The sequence below is a fragment of the Homarus americanus genome, unplaced genomic scaffold (assembly GCF_018991925.1).
Source record: "Homarus americanus isolate GMGI-L3 unplaced genomic scaffold, GMGI_Hamer_2.0 scaffold32340, whole genome shotgun sequence".
In the NCBI taxonomy this organism is placed as follows: domain Eukaryota; kingdom Metazoa; phylum Arthropoda; class Malacostraca; order Decapoda; family Nephropidae; genus Homarus; species Homarus americanus.
In genome coordinates this window covers 480,001-492,862 of record NW_024747232.1, presented here as the reverse complement: position 1 = coordinate 492,862, position 12,862 = coordinate 480,001, and the positions used below count along the sequence as shown (strand labels likewise).

At 43.9% G+C, this 12,862-nt stretch overlaps 1 protein-coding gene and 1 non-coding gene across 2 annotated transcripts in view; both read left to right on the top strand.

The window, feature by feature from the left end:
- Positions 1–602: 602 nt before the first annotated feature.
- Trnaf-gaa lies at positions 603–675 on the top strand. The gene has a single exon. It is a non-coding gene; the product is annotated as a tRNA-Phe (tRNA).
- A 4,190-nt stretch (positions 676–4,865) lies between these two features.
- The window catches only part of LOC121879507, a 119,514-nt gene continuing 111,517 nt past the window's right edge, over positions 4,866–12,862 (top strand). Inside the window, exon 1 of the mRNA XM_042386164.1 lies at positions 4,866–5,060. The gene's annotated coding sequence lies outside the window, so the exon portion shown is untranslated. The remainder of the gene's footprint in view (positions 5,061–12,862) is intronic.

Here is a 12,862-nt window from a genome sequence, read left to right as displayed (position 1 = left end):
TCTGGAAGAGCAAAGGAATAAATGAATAAATGAATAAATAAATAAATAAATAAATAAATAAATAAGCAAATAAACAAAATTAATAAATAAGCAATTAATTAAACAAATACATAAACAAATATATAAACTAATAAACAAAAAGCAAACAAACAATGAAATAATCAAGCCATTAAATAAATAAACAAATACATAAAACCACATTAAAAACAAAAACATTCAACGAGGAAAACAAATAAACACATAAGTTAATTAAACAAATACAGAAAAAAAAACTCAGGGGGAAAATAACCTCTTTGGTGAAACGAAGCTGAATGAAGGGAAAATCACAGGGAAAAAATCGGGCAAAAAGTCACGTTGGAAAAAAAAAAGCCTTTAGGGAAGAAAATCTGGTAAGGAGAAAAAATTCCCAACATATAAACGAATTGGAGAAAAAACTATAAGTTATACAATTAAAATATTTCATGACCTCTTTGACCCTAACAGACCTGACCTCATTTATTCCTCTTTAATCTGACCTCCTGGTTGGGGTTAGGTTAGGCTACAGAGGCACAACGGAGGGTTTGGTCGCCTTAAGTGACAACCTTGTAATAACTCTTCACATCGCCTAGATAGCTCAGTTGGGAGAGCGTTAGACTGAAGATCTAAAGGTCCCCGGTTCGATCCCGGGTCTGGGCACTTTTTAACCCCCGGTGACCTTCAACACCAGGACCACAGGTTAGGTAGGGTAAGGTAGGTCAGGTTTGGTTAGGTTAGGTTGGTTAAGGTAGGTTAGGTTTGGTTAGGTTAGGTTAGGTTATGTTGGTTAAGGTAGGTTAGGTTTGGTTAGGTTATGTTGGTTAAGGTAGGTTAGGTTTGGTTTGGTTAGGTTAGGTTAGGTTATGTTGGTTAAGGTAGGTTAGGTTTGGTTTGGTTAGGTTAGGTTTGGTTAGGTTATGTTGGTTAAGGTAGGTTAGGTTTGGTTGGGTTGGGTTTGGTTAGGTTAGGTTTGGTTGGGTTATGTTTGTTAATTCAGGTTAGGTTTGGTTTGGTTAGGTTAGGTTATGGTTAAGGTAAGGTTAGGTTTGGTTTGGTTAGGTTAGTTAATACTAGGTTAGGTTAGATTTGGTTTGGTTTGGTTAGGTTTGGTTAGGTTATGTTGGTTAAGGTAGGTTAGGTTTGGTTTGGTTAGGTTAGTTAATACTAGGTTAGGTTAGATTTGGTTTGGTTAGGTTAGGTTTGGTTAGGTTATGTTGGTTAAGGTAGGTTAGGTTTGGTTTGGTTAGGTTAGTTAATACTAGGTTAGATCAGCTTATGTTTTGTTAGGTTAGGTCCTGTCCTAATCTAACCTAACTTAATCAGTGATATTAATACCTACGCGAATTACATTTTGTTAATGGATGTCACCTTACTGTTCCCTCCCCTATCAGTTAAGAGAGGGAGAGGAGGGAGGAGAGGGAGGGAGGAAGGGGGAGTGAGGGCTTCTTTCTTCACAACCTCTGTTTTGAAACGACTCTCTTCTGTCTCTAGCACCTGTTATTTCATCTCCCCCGAGTACATACGCCATTATACAGTACATAAATACTAACTCATAACATCATACATACATAGCGCAAACATGCAGAACTCGGTTAGCTTTATTTGAAAAACAAGTGAGTCTCTCTCTCTCTCTCTCTCTCTCTCTCTCTCTCTCTCTCTCTCTTCAAAAAAAGTTCCATTCAGTAAGACAACTTCTACCGCCTAGTCATCATGCACGAGACGTCAGCTAAATGACCACTACCACCACCACCACTAATATAATGTATGTGATGGCATCCACGTTAAGTGCTGCTGCTGTGAAAGTTTTAATGGCAACAGCAAAATCAGGCTAGCAGCAGACCACCCCCTTCCTCCCTCCCTCTACTTCCCCTCTCCTCCACTACTCAAAGAAGAGAGAGAGAGAGAGAGAGAGAGAGAGAGAAACCAAACTTGGCTTAACACTGACGTTTCTGTTAATCGAATTCCACTGTTCAGGCAGCCAGACAAGAACGGGAACATTAATCATGACATTTTTATTTTCCTCCTTTTCTTTCTATTTCCCTTTGTTAGTTTTTTTTTTCATTCTCAGGTGGAAATGATTAATCTGGGTATATAAATGCATTTACCCCTGGCCCCTCTAGCCACCTTAACCAGTTAATGTTCATCTATCAAGAAAGAATTTTTTAACACATTATTTATATTCAGTGAGATAACTTTACATTTATTGATAGTTAAATTATCTTGAAATATTTAATGTTGGAAAAAAAATTAACATACTTTCTGGAAGTTTTAATTACTGAAGGGGGAAAAAAATACTGAAAGCTTTAATTACTGAAGGGAAAAAAAAAAACTTTAGAGTAAGCTTAAGTAAATATCAAGAGTTAACGTCACTGAGATATGTAGTGAAGTGAGGAGTTCAAACGTTCCCTCTCCCTCCCCCTTCTCCCTCCCCCTTCTCCCCAACCTCTCACCCTGGGGTTCTAACACAAGAGAGGGGGAAGAGGAAGGGGGAAAGAGGAAGGGGGAAGGGGAGAGGGGGTTAGGTACATCAAGTATTGCACAACATGGCAGAAATACTCAACAATGACTCCATCCTCCGCAAGTATCGTGGTGAGCTGATAAGAGGATTACAGACTGTCATGTAAGCATCTCATCTACCCCGCTGTGGGCATGGTGTGACCCCATAGGAAGACCCCATACAGAGTGACCCCCATACAGTAAGACCCATACAGAGCCCCCACATATACAGTGGACCCATACAATATGACCCCAACACAGTGGACCCTAGAGTGACCCCCATACAGTGAGACCCCCTAATACAAGTAAGACCCCCATACAGTGACCCCCATACAGAGTGACCCCCATACAGGTGACCCCCATGCAATAAGACCCCCATACAGTAAGTGGACATACAAGGCCCCCATACAGGTGACCCCCATACAGAGTGACCCCATACAATAAGACCCCCATACAGAGTATACAGTAAGACCCCCATACAGTAAGACCCCATACAGAGTATTGTACAGTAAGACCCCCATACAGTGACCCCCCATACAGTAGACCCCCTATGCAAGTATTTATACAGTAGACCCATACAGAGTGACCCCCATACAGAGCCCCCTGGTAGACCCCATGGAGTGACCCCCATACAGTAAGACCCATCAAGTGACCCCCCATACAGTGAGACTACAGAGTGACCCCCATACAGTAAGACCCATACAGAGTGACCCCCAAAGTGTGAATGTGACCTCAACAATACCTTATGTGATATAACTAAACACACCACAGACAAACATAGGCCTATCCAAAACCGTCTCAGTCATATGTCTAAACAAACACAGTGTACTTCTCCCCCGGTAATAAAATTCTTAACTGTCGGATGTAAAACCAAACATCGTATATACACACAAAAAAGAAACATTAAAAATTTTGGTAGTTTCCCCGCAAAAAGGTTTCCCTAATAGTACATCGCTGTTTGTATTATTTTTCCCCAACAAAGCGAAAATTAGTATAAATAATGTCCTTTATTCTGGATTTTTTTCCCGTTGCGTAGTAAAGATTGCAATGTGTTCCCCGTTGCGTAGTAGAGATTGCATTTGTTCCCCGTTGCATAGTAGAGATTGCAATGTGTTCCCCGTTGCGTAGTATAGATTGCAATGTTCCCCGTTGCGTAGTTGAAGATTGCAATGTGTTCCCCGTTGCATAGTAGAGATTGCAATGTGTTCCCCGTTGCGTAGTTGAGATTGCAATTTGTTCCCCGTTGCGTAGTAGAAGATTGCAATGTTTCCCCGTTGTAGTAAGGTGCAATGTGTTCCCCGTTGCGTAGTTGAAGTTGCAATGTGTTCCCCCGTTGCATAGTAAAGATTGCAATGTGTTCCCCGTTGCGTTAAAGATTGCAATGTGTTCCCCGTTGCGTTAAGATTGCAATGTGTTCCCCGTTGCTGAGTGTTGTTACTCGCCTTTCCGGACGATTACATAACTGAGCTAATCTCAGTAAGGCTAGATGACCTAATTCCATCATTGCTTAAACTATCTGGTACCCTTCCTTCCTTCCTTCCTTCCTTCCTCCTCCCCCTTCCTTCTCCTTCCTTCCTCCCTCCTCCCTTCTCCCTCCCTCCCTTCCTCCTCCCTCCCTCCCTTCCTTCCTCCTTCCTACTTCCTCCCTTCCCCTCCCCCTCCCCTCCCTCCTTCCTTCCTCTCTTCCTTCCTTCCTTCCTCTCTTCCTTCCTTCCTTCCCTCCCTCCCTCCTCCCTTTCTCCACCTAACTTCTTCCCTCTACCCTCCTCTCTCACCATTTCTTCCATTCCTTCCTTCCTCTTTCTCTAACCCGACCATAGTTTCAACACACACACACACCACCACCACACACACCTTACAATTCATTAATCATTTTCACCTACCAAACTCACTCTCTCTCTCTCTCCTCTCCTCTCTCTCTCCTCTCTCTTTAACCTTTTTTTAATTATTTTCTTCCTCTCCTATTCATTTTCTTACTTTCTCTATGTTTATTATTTACTGTCTTCGCCTTTGCCTTTTATTTATTAATTTTTAAGGTTATTTTTACTTTTATTTATTTTTTTGTATTTGTTATGAGGGAGGAGAGGAGGAAGGAAATGAAGAGAGAGAGAGGGGGGGGAGAGAGAGATGCCTTAATGGAATGGAGTAGTAGTAGTAGTAGTAGTAATAGTGGAAAAAAGGGGGAGGTAAGGAGAAGGGAGAGGGGAAGGAGGGAGAGGAGGGGAGGGTTGCGGAGGGCGTGGCGAACCAGGTAGGGCAGAGGTTGGATGGGGCGGCGGTGGTGGGAGGAGGAGGATGAGGTGAGAGGAGGGAGGAGGATGGGTAGTGGTGGTGGCGGAGGTAGCGGTGATGGTGGTGGTGTGGGTGAGAGCCATACCGGAGGAGGAGAAGGACCCAGTCACCCAAATACAGCCGTCGACGCTGGTCCACACAGCTAGCTCGTCTCCTGCCATCCTCGGCGTGTGTGTGTGTGTGTGTGAGTGTGTGTGTAGCGTGTTGTGTTCGTGTTCAACCTCTCGTCGACACTTCCCTCACCACACCACGATCAGGTAAACAAATACTACTTTCTTTCTTTCTCTTTCCGTCTCTTCTCTCTCTTCCAGTCTCTCTCTCTCTCACTCGTATCATCAGCTGGTCGCACATGCAATTCCTGCCTGACTCCAACCACGTGTCTGCTTAAGGTATACGAATTTGTGATGAAAATAATCCCAGTGAAGAATTATTTTTTTTTTAATGGCAATGTGCTTTTCGTAATGTGATGATTTAATTGAGATGTTTTTGTATCTATAATGGTGAAATATATTGTGGTGTTTAATGTAGATGGTGTAAGTACAGTGTGTTGATATACCTATGGTTAACTACGTGGTTTTTATTAACGATGGAAAGTATAGTGTCATGGTTAATCGTGTATTGTCGTGGCGGTGATATATATATATGTTCTGATGGTGTTCTGTGTTCTTCTGATGGTGTTCTATGTTCTTCTGATGGTGTTCTGATGGTGTAAAGACAGATTACCGTGTTCTCATTACGGGGCTTATCGTGTTAACAATATAGTGCTTTCTGTGATGGTGTTCTGTGTGTGTGTGTGTGTGTGTGTGTGTGTGTGTGTGTGTGTGTGTGTGTGTGTGTGTGTGAAGAAAAACATTTAAACAATTTGATTTCAACTTTATATAATATTTAAGACCACGTTTTTATGAATAGATTCACCTGATCACCTGAAGATTAAGCCCAGTTTAATTCACCTTGGGATTACCTGTAGATTAGGTTAGATTTGGTTAGAGTTAGGTTAGATTGGTTAGGATATGAGCGGCACCAAGAACTAGGTTAGGTTAGTAGCGGCGTCAGGAACTAGTCTCAAGTTAGGTTAGGTTAGAAGCTAAGTTAACAGTGCAATCATATTCGGGTGTGAACCGGGTGAGGGTAACACTGGGAACAGACGAAACACACACACACATACACACACGACACACACACGACAAAACACAAACACACACACACACACACTATCTCTTTCCCTGCCGCGGTTGCTACCTCTACTTGCTGCCACGCCTCCCAGACCCACCCCACTAGGCTAGGTCCTCTTTGCTCTGGCAGCCACCACCACCACCAGTAGCCAGTGCTCGCTCGCTCCTGCACTTGGTCAGTCCACCACGCTTAGCTGGACACCTGCTTTGTTCCGTCACTCCTGTACACATATTTACGTACCTGCGGGGTCTTGTGTTTTACCTGGTTGTTTATCACCTGTATGGGACATGATTGTCTTGTAAAGTACCTGATTATTTTCTATGACACCTGATTATTTTCCTGGTTGCCTTCTGAAGTACCTGATTGTCTTTTAAAGTACCAGATTGCTTTTTGTGATACCTGATTATTTTATAAAGTATCTGCATCAGTATATAGGTCCCTCCATCGCTATAAGCGTCCCTCCATCGTTATAAGCGTCCCTCCATCGTTATAAGAGTCCCTCCATCGTTATAGGCGACCCTCCATCGCTATAAGGGCCTCTCCATCGTTATAGGCGTCCTCCATCGTTATTCACGAAAGCGTCCTCCGTCATTATAGGGTCCCTCCATCGTTATAGGCGTCCTTCATCGCTATAAGGGCCCTCCATCGTTATAGGCGTCCCTCCATCGTTATAGGCGTCCTCCATCGTTATAGGCGTCCTCCATCGTTATAAGCGTCCCTCCATCGTTATAAACGTCCTCCATCATTATAAGGGTCCCTCCATCGTTATAAGCGTCCCTCATCATTATAAGGGTCCCATCGTTATAGGCGTCCTCCATCGTTATAAGCGTCCTCATCGTTATAAGCGTCCCTCCATCGTTATAAGCGTCCCTCCATCGTTATAAGGGTCCTCCACGTTATGCGCCCCTCCATCGTTATAAGCGTCCCTCAATCGTTATAGGCGTCCTCCATAGCTATAAGCGACCCCACTCGATGTCCCTCCATCGTTATAAGCGTCCTCCATCGTTATAAGCGTCCCTCCATCGTTATAAGGGTCCCTCCATCGTTATAGGCGTCCTCTCCATTATAAGCGTCCCTCCATCGTTATAAGGGTCCCTCTCCATCGTTATAGGCGTCCCTCAATCATTATAGGGCGTCCCTCCATAGCTATAAGCGACCATCGTTATAGATGTCCTCCATCGTTATAAGCGTCCTCCATCGTTATAAGCGTCCTCCATCGCTATAAGCCCCCTTACATAATTATAAGCGTCCCTCCATCGTTATAAGCGCCTACATCATTATAAGCGCCCTTACATCATTATAAGCGTCCTCCCATCGTTATAAGCGTCCTTCATCGTTATAGGCGTCCCTCCATCGCTATAAGCCCCTTACATAATTATAAGCGTCCTCCATCGCTATAAGCGCCCTACATCATTATAAGCGCCCTTACATCATTATAAGCGCCCCACATCATTATAAGCGTCCTCCATCGCTAAAAGCGCCCTGCATCATTATAAGCGCCCTTACATCATTATACGCCCTTACATCATTATAAGCGTCCTCCATCGCTATAAGCCCTTACATCATTATAAGCGCCGTTACACGTATAAGCGCCCTTACATCATTATGCGCCCTACATCATTATAAGCGTCCCTCCATCGCTAAAGCGCCCTTACATCATTATGCGCCCTTACATCATTATAAGCGCCTCCATCGTTATAAGCGCCCACATTATAAGCGCCCTTACATCATTATAAGCGTCCCTCCATCGTTATAAGCGCCCTTTCATAGTCATAAGCGTTATATGCGCCCTTCTTTCGTCATAAGCGCCCTTCTTTCGTCATTAGCGCCCTTCTTTCGTCATAAGCGCCCTTCCTTCGTTATAAGCGCCCTTCCTTCGTTATATCTCCAAATAGAAAACATTTAAGAATTTCACAAAATACTTACAGTATACGCCACTACGCAATGTTACAAGTGACAGAAAAAGAACAATTATTATCATACATCTAATCACAACACCTTCTTACAAGTCCTGTTTCCATGACAACCATCAATCTGACGTCACCTGGCCTTTTAAATCAATAATTATTTCCTCTATTATCAAATATTTCTTAAGATGGAGTTTTTTTAGGAGCTATTTAGGTGTGTCTTAAATGATTAATAAATAAAGGTGAATGATATACAATTATTGGTCAGTCATATCAACTAACCCGCCAGTAAAAGTGACTCAACTAATCTGACTGGCATTTGTCCTTAGTGCATTAATGGCCATTTTAGCTCATACTAGTTCAAATTGATATATATATTTGGACTTAGTTAATCTGTAAGACACATTATGTATTTACTTATCATACAAATTTGGACTTAATGGTAGTTGATGTCTGTGTGTGTGTTTTGTATGAGAAGCACACACACACACACACACACACACACACACACACACACACACAAACACACACACACACACACACACACTATTATCATGGCGAGGTATACAAAAACACCAGAAAAAAAAACTAATTAATAAATACAAAAACTACAATATAATAATACTCAATTAAATAACTAAATACAAAAAATACCAACAGAACAATAATTAAATTCTTCTAATTAATTACACACAGGTGAAAAAATTCCTATTTTGTGCATAATGGAAACCTCAGCATTTATCTCTGAGCTAAATTATTGCCTCATGCATTTTTTTATTCAATTCTTAAATATGTGACTAAAATGCAAAAAATAAATAAAATAAAAAAATAAAAAACAAACAAAAAATAATAATACAAATAATAATAAGTAAAATGAATGAACATATCAGACAGGTAAATTAATATAATGTTAAATCCTATCAAAATAACATAACACTAAGGACAAAACCACGACAATGGACCCACCTGTATAATGTGTTCCAGGTTAATGACTCTCCTCTCACCTGGTGTAAGATATGTTACGTGTCTGTTAATAATGACGGGACGGGACGGGGCGGGGTGCAGAGTGGGGGTGGGGTGGGGGTGGGGTGCAGGGTGGGGTGGGGCAGGGCCGGGGCAGGGCCGGGGCAGGGGCAGGGCAGGGGCGAGGCGAGACGGGGCTACATCATCTGGTTATACATTTAATCTAACCCTAACTATACAGTATGTTCCAGGTAATCTGTCAAATCTGGCATTTTGTCGTAGTGAAAATGTTCTGTTTCAGGTAGAACGTGTTGTGTACAGGTAAAGTGAAGTTCAGTGTGAAGAGTAATGAAACCAAACCTGACCTGACCTGACCTGACCCAACTTACACAACGAACATGAAAGGAACAATTTTCACGGGTATTTAACAAACTGACTGATTTGACAGATTACCTGATTTTAAAGGCTGACTGATTTGACAGATTACCTGATTTTAAAGGCTGACTGATTTGACAGATTACCTGATTTTAAAGGCTGACTGATTTGACAGATTACCTGATTTTAAAGGCTGACTGATTTGACAGATTACCTTATTTTACAGACAGACTGATTTGACAGATTACCTGATTTTAAAGACTGACTGATTTGACAGATTACCTGATTGTAAAGACTGACTGATTTGACAGACTGCCGGTAACATTACACATTCACTATCAAGATGCAGGCGGTGACTCGGCCCTCTCACACGACCTACCTGACGAAGGAGTTAATTCAGGTGACGGAGTGTTTGTGGTGTCAACACGGTAAGACCTGCCGTCACTCTGGGGGTTCTGGGGAGGAGCTGGGTGACACTCTGGGGGTTCTGGGGGAGAGCTGGGTGACACTTTAGGGGTTCTGGGGGAGAGCTGGGTGACACTTTAGGGGTTCTGGGGAGAGCTGGGGAGACGATTTGGGGGTTCTGGGGGAGAGCTGGGTGACACTTTGGGGGTTCTCTGGGGTAGAACTGAGTGACTCTCTGGGGGTTCTGGGGGAGTTCTATGCATGACGATCGTTAACATTCATAACCTTTTCATTTGTTTCAACGCATTAACCATAAGTCATGCACTTCCTGATCTCAACTTGTAATATCGGTAAATTATGTCGGTTTTTTTTTTCTTCGATGATGAAAAATACAGAAACGATAAATCACACACCTGTCTCAACCTACACTTAAGAGAATCCATAAATCATGCTGTTCCGGGGGTAAGACTGACGTTGCTGGGTCGGCCGTCGGTGCTTTGGTATATACGGTATCTGGGAGGAGGGGGAGGGGGGTTCAGCCACTCGTAAACACAACACGACATCAAATTTCACGAGTTATTGTTTGAAATTCTCGCCAGGCTGTGAGGGAGAGGGGGAGGGAAGGATGGGATAAGGGGGAAGGGAGAGGAGGGGGGTGTATGGGAAAGGAGGGGGATGTGGGGAGGATGTAGGGGGGGGGAGGGGGGATGTAGGGAGGGGGGATGTAGGGGGGAGGGAGAGGGAGGGGGATGTAGTGGGAAGAAGGGGAGGGGGAGAGTTTTAATCTTCCAATGAAATAAACCCCGGCAAACGTTTTATTGATGGAGTGATTCATTGCAAGTGATGCGCTTTTGCAATGACGCATCGCCTAAAAAAAAAACACTGGATGATTGACGACGCAATATTTGGCAGTTTTGTGTGATGTATTTGGATGTATTTAATCTTTGTTTCATATCAGACCAAAAGCCATTTATTAGAACTTTTTGTAGTGAATTACGTTTTTGATTTATGATTTGACGTAAAAAAAATGATAAAATTAATCGTCTCATTTTTTTAAAAGACTGTTTTTATGACTAGGATTAATTTATTCAACTTTTTATATCGGTTACAGGAATATCATAATAAAAACAACAATTAATGCTCTAACCTAACCTAACCCCCACTACCTGCTCTTGCTAACCTACGCACTAAGCTAACCTGAGAAGATATTCCGTATAAAATGGAGATCCCCAAAACACTGCCCAGCCACACACCACAACAAACACACCCTCGCTTTATTTAACGGTATTCTTCCTTCCCTAACTCCCTCCCCACACCTCCTTCTTCCCTTCCTCCTCACCTCTCCTTCCCTTCCTCCTCACCTCTCCTTCCCTTCCTCCTCACCCTTCCTTCCCTCCCTCCTCACCTCTTCCTTCCCTTCCCTCCCTCACCCTTCCTTCCCTTCTCCTCACCCTTCCTTCCTTCCTCCTGCCTTCTTACTTCCTCTCTCCCCCTTCCTTCCCTTCCTCTCACCTCTTCTTCCCTCCTCCTGCCTCCTTCCTCCCTCCTCTCCTCTTCTTCCCTCCTCCTCCACCTCTCCCTTCCCTCCTCCTCACCTCTTCTTCCCTCCTCACCTCTCCCTTCCTCCCCTCCTCCACCTCTTCTTCCCTTCCTCCCTCCCCTCTCCCTTCCTTCCTCCCTCACCTCTTTCCTTCCCTCCTTCCTTCCCTCCCCTCCCTCCTTCCTTCCTTTCTTCCTCCCTTCCTTCCCTCCCCTCCCTGCGTCCTTCCTTCCCTCCCTCCCTGCTTCCCTCCCCTCCTTCCTTCTCTTCCTCCCCCCTTTCCTTCCCTACCTCCTCACCCTTCCTTCCTTCCTCCCTCACCTCTCCTTTCCCTTCCCTCCTCACCTCTTCTCCCTCCCTCCCTCACCTCCTTCCCTCCCTCCTCACCCTCCTTCCTTCCTCCTCACCTCTCCTTCCCTCCCTCCCCTCACCCTTCCCTTCCCTCCTCCTCCCCTTCCTTCCCTCCCTCCTCACCTCTTCTTCCCTCCTCCTCACCCTTCCTCTTCCCTCCCTCCTCACCCTCTTCTTTCCCTCCCTCCTCACCCTTCCTTCCCTCCTCCTCACCTTTCTTCCCTTCCTCCTCACCTCTTCTTCCCTCCCTCCTCACCCTTCCTCCCTTCCTCCTCACCCTTCCTTCCTCCCTCCTCACCTCTTCTTCCCTCTCCTCACCTTCCTTCCTCCCTCCTCACCCCCTCCCTACTCCACGGTCTTGTCTCCCAACCCGACGCCTCTTAACACACCCAGACCCTGTTTTTCCTCCCCGCCAGATAAACAAGTTCGTGTTTTTAGTGTGTTATTCCGCCTCTGTTAACACTATTTTGGTGCCTTCTGACCCTAAGGGGGAGGGAGGAGGTTGAGTGACGACGTGTTGCTGCTGATGTCACTCCTTCGTCACTCAGTCGCCTTCCCTAGAGTTCGTGCCGTGGTGAGTAAGGGTTAGTCCGTCACTTACTATCACTCCCGTCACTCACCAACACTTCCGTCACTTAGAATCGCTTTCGTCACTCCCTATCACCCCCGTAACGCACTATTACCTCGTCACTCACCGACACTCCCGTCACTCACTATTACCCCCATTACTTACTATCCTCATTCACTCACCCATCCACCCACTAACCCACCCTTTCCACCCACTCTTCCACCCACCCTTTCCACCCACTTTTCCACCCACTAACCCACCCTTTCCACCCACTCTTCCACCCACTCTTCCACCCACTAACCCACCTTTCACCCACTCTCCACCCACTCTTCCACCCAATCTTTTTAAAGGTTTCAAAGAATCGTAATTACTATATTTTTTTCCCCACCCTCAACAAAACTAAAAAACTCATAAATAAGTCTCAAGTCTTAATGTTTTTTGGTCGCCATGAATTATTATGTTCTCGTGTTGTCAAGTTGGACTGAGAAAATTAGATTAGTAGTTTTTAAGCAAATTATATATAATAATTCTCAAAGTTATAGTTTTTCTACTAACTTGATATTTAAAATGAAATTAATAGTAGTTTTTTTTTGTGATATAGGCGCCATGTTTGTTTGTTTGTTTGTTTGTTTGTCTTGTTTATTTGTTACTGATGTTTAGTTAGATTTAATTTCTGATTTTTGTTTCAGTGTGTCAGGTTAGGTTAGGTTAACAGACAGGCACACAGACAGACGAAGAGACAGACAGACAGAGAACGTGAATAGTAAAAAAAATTAG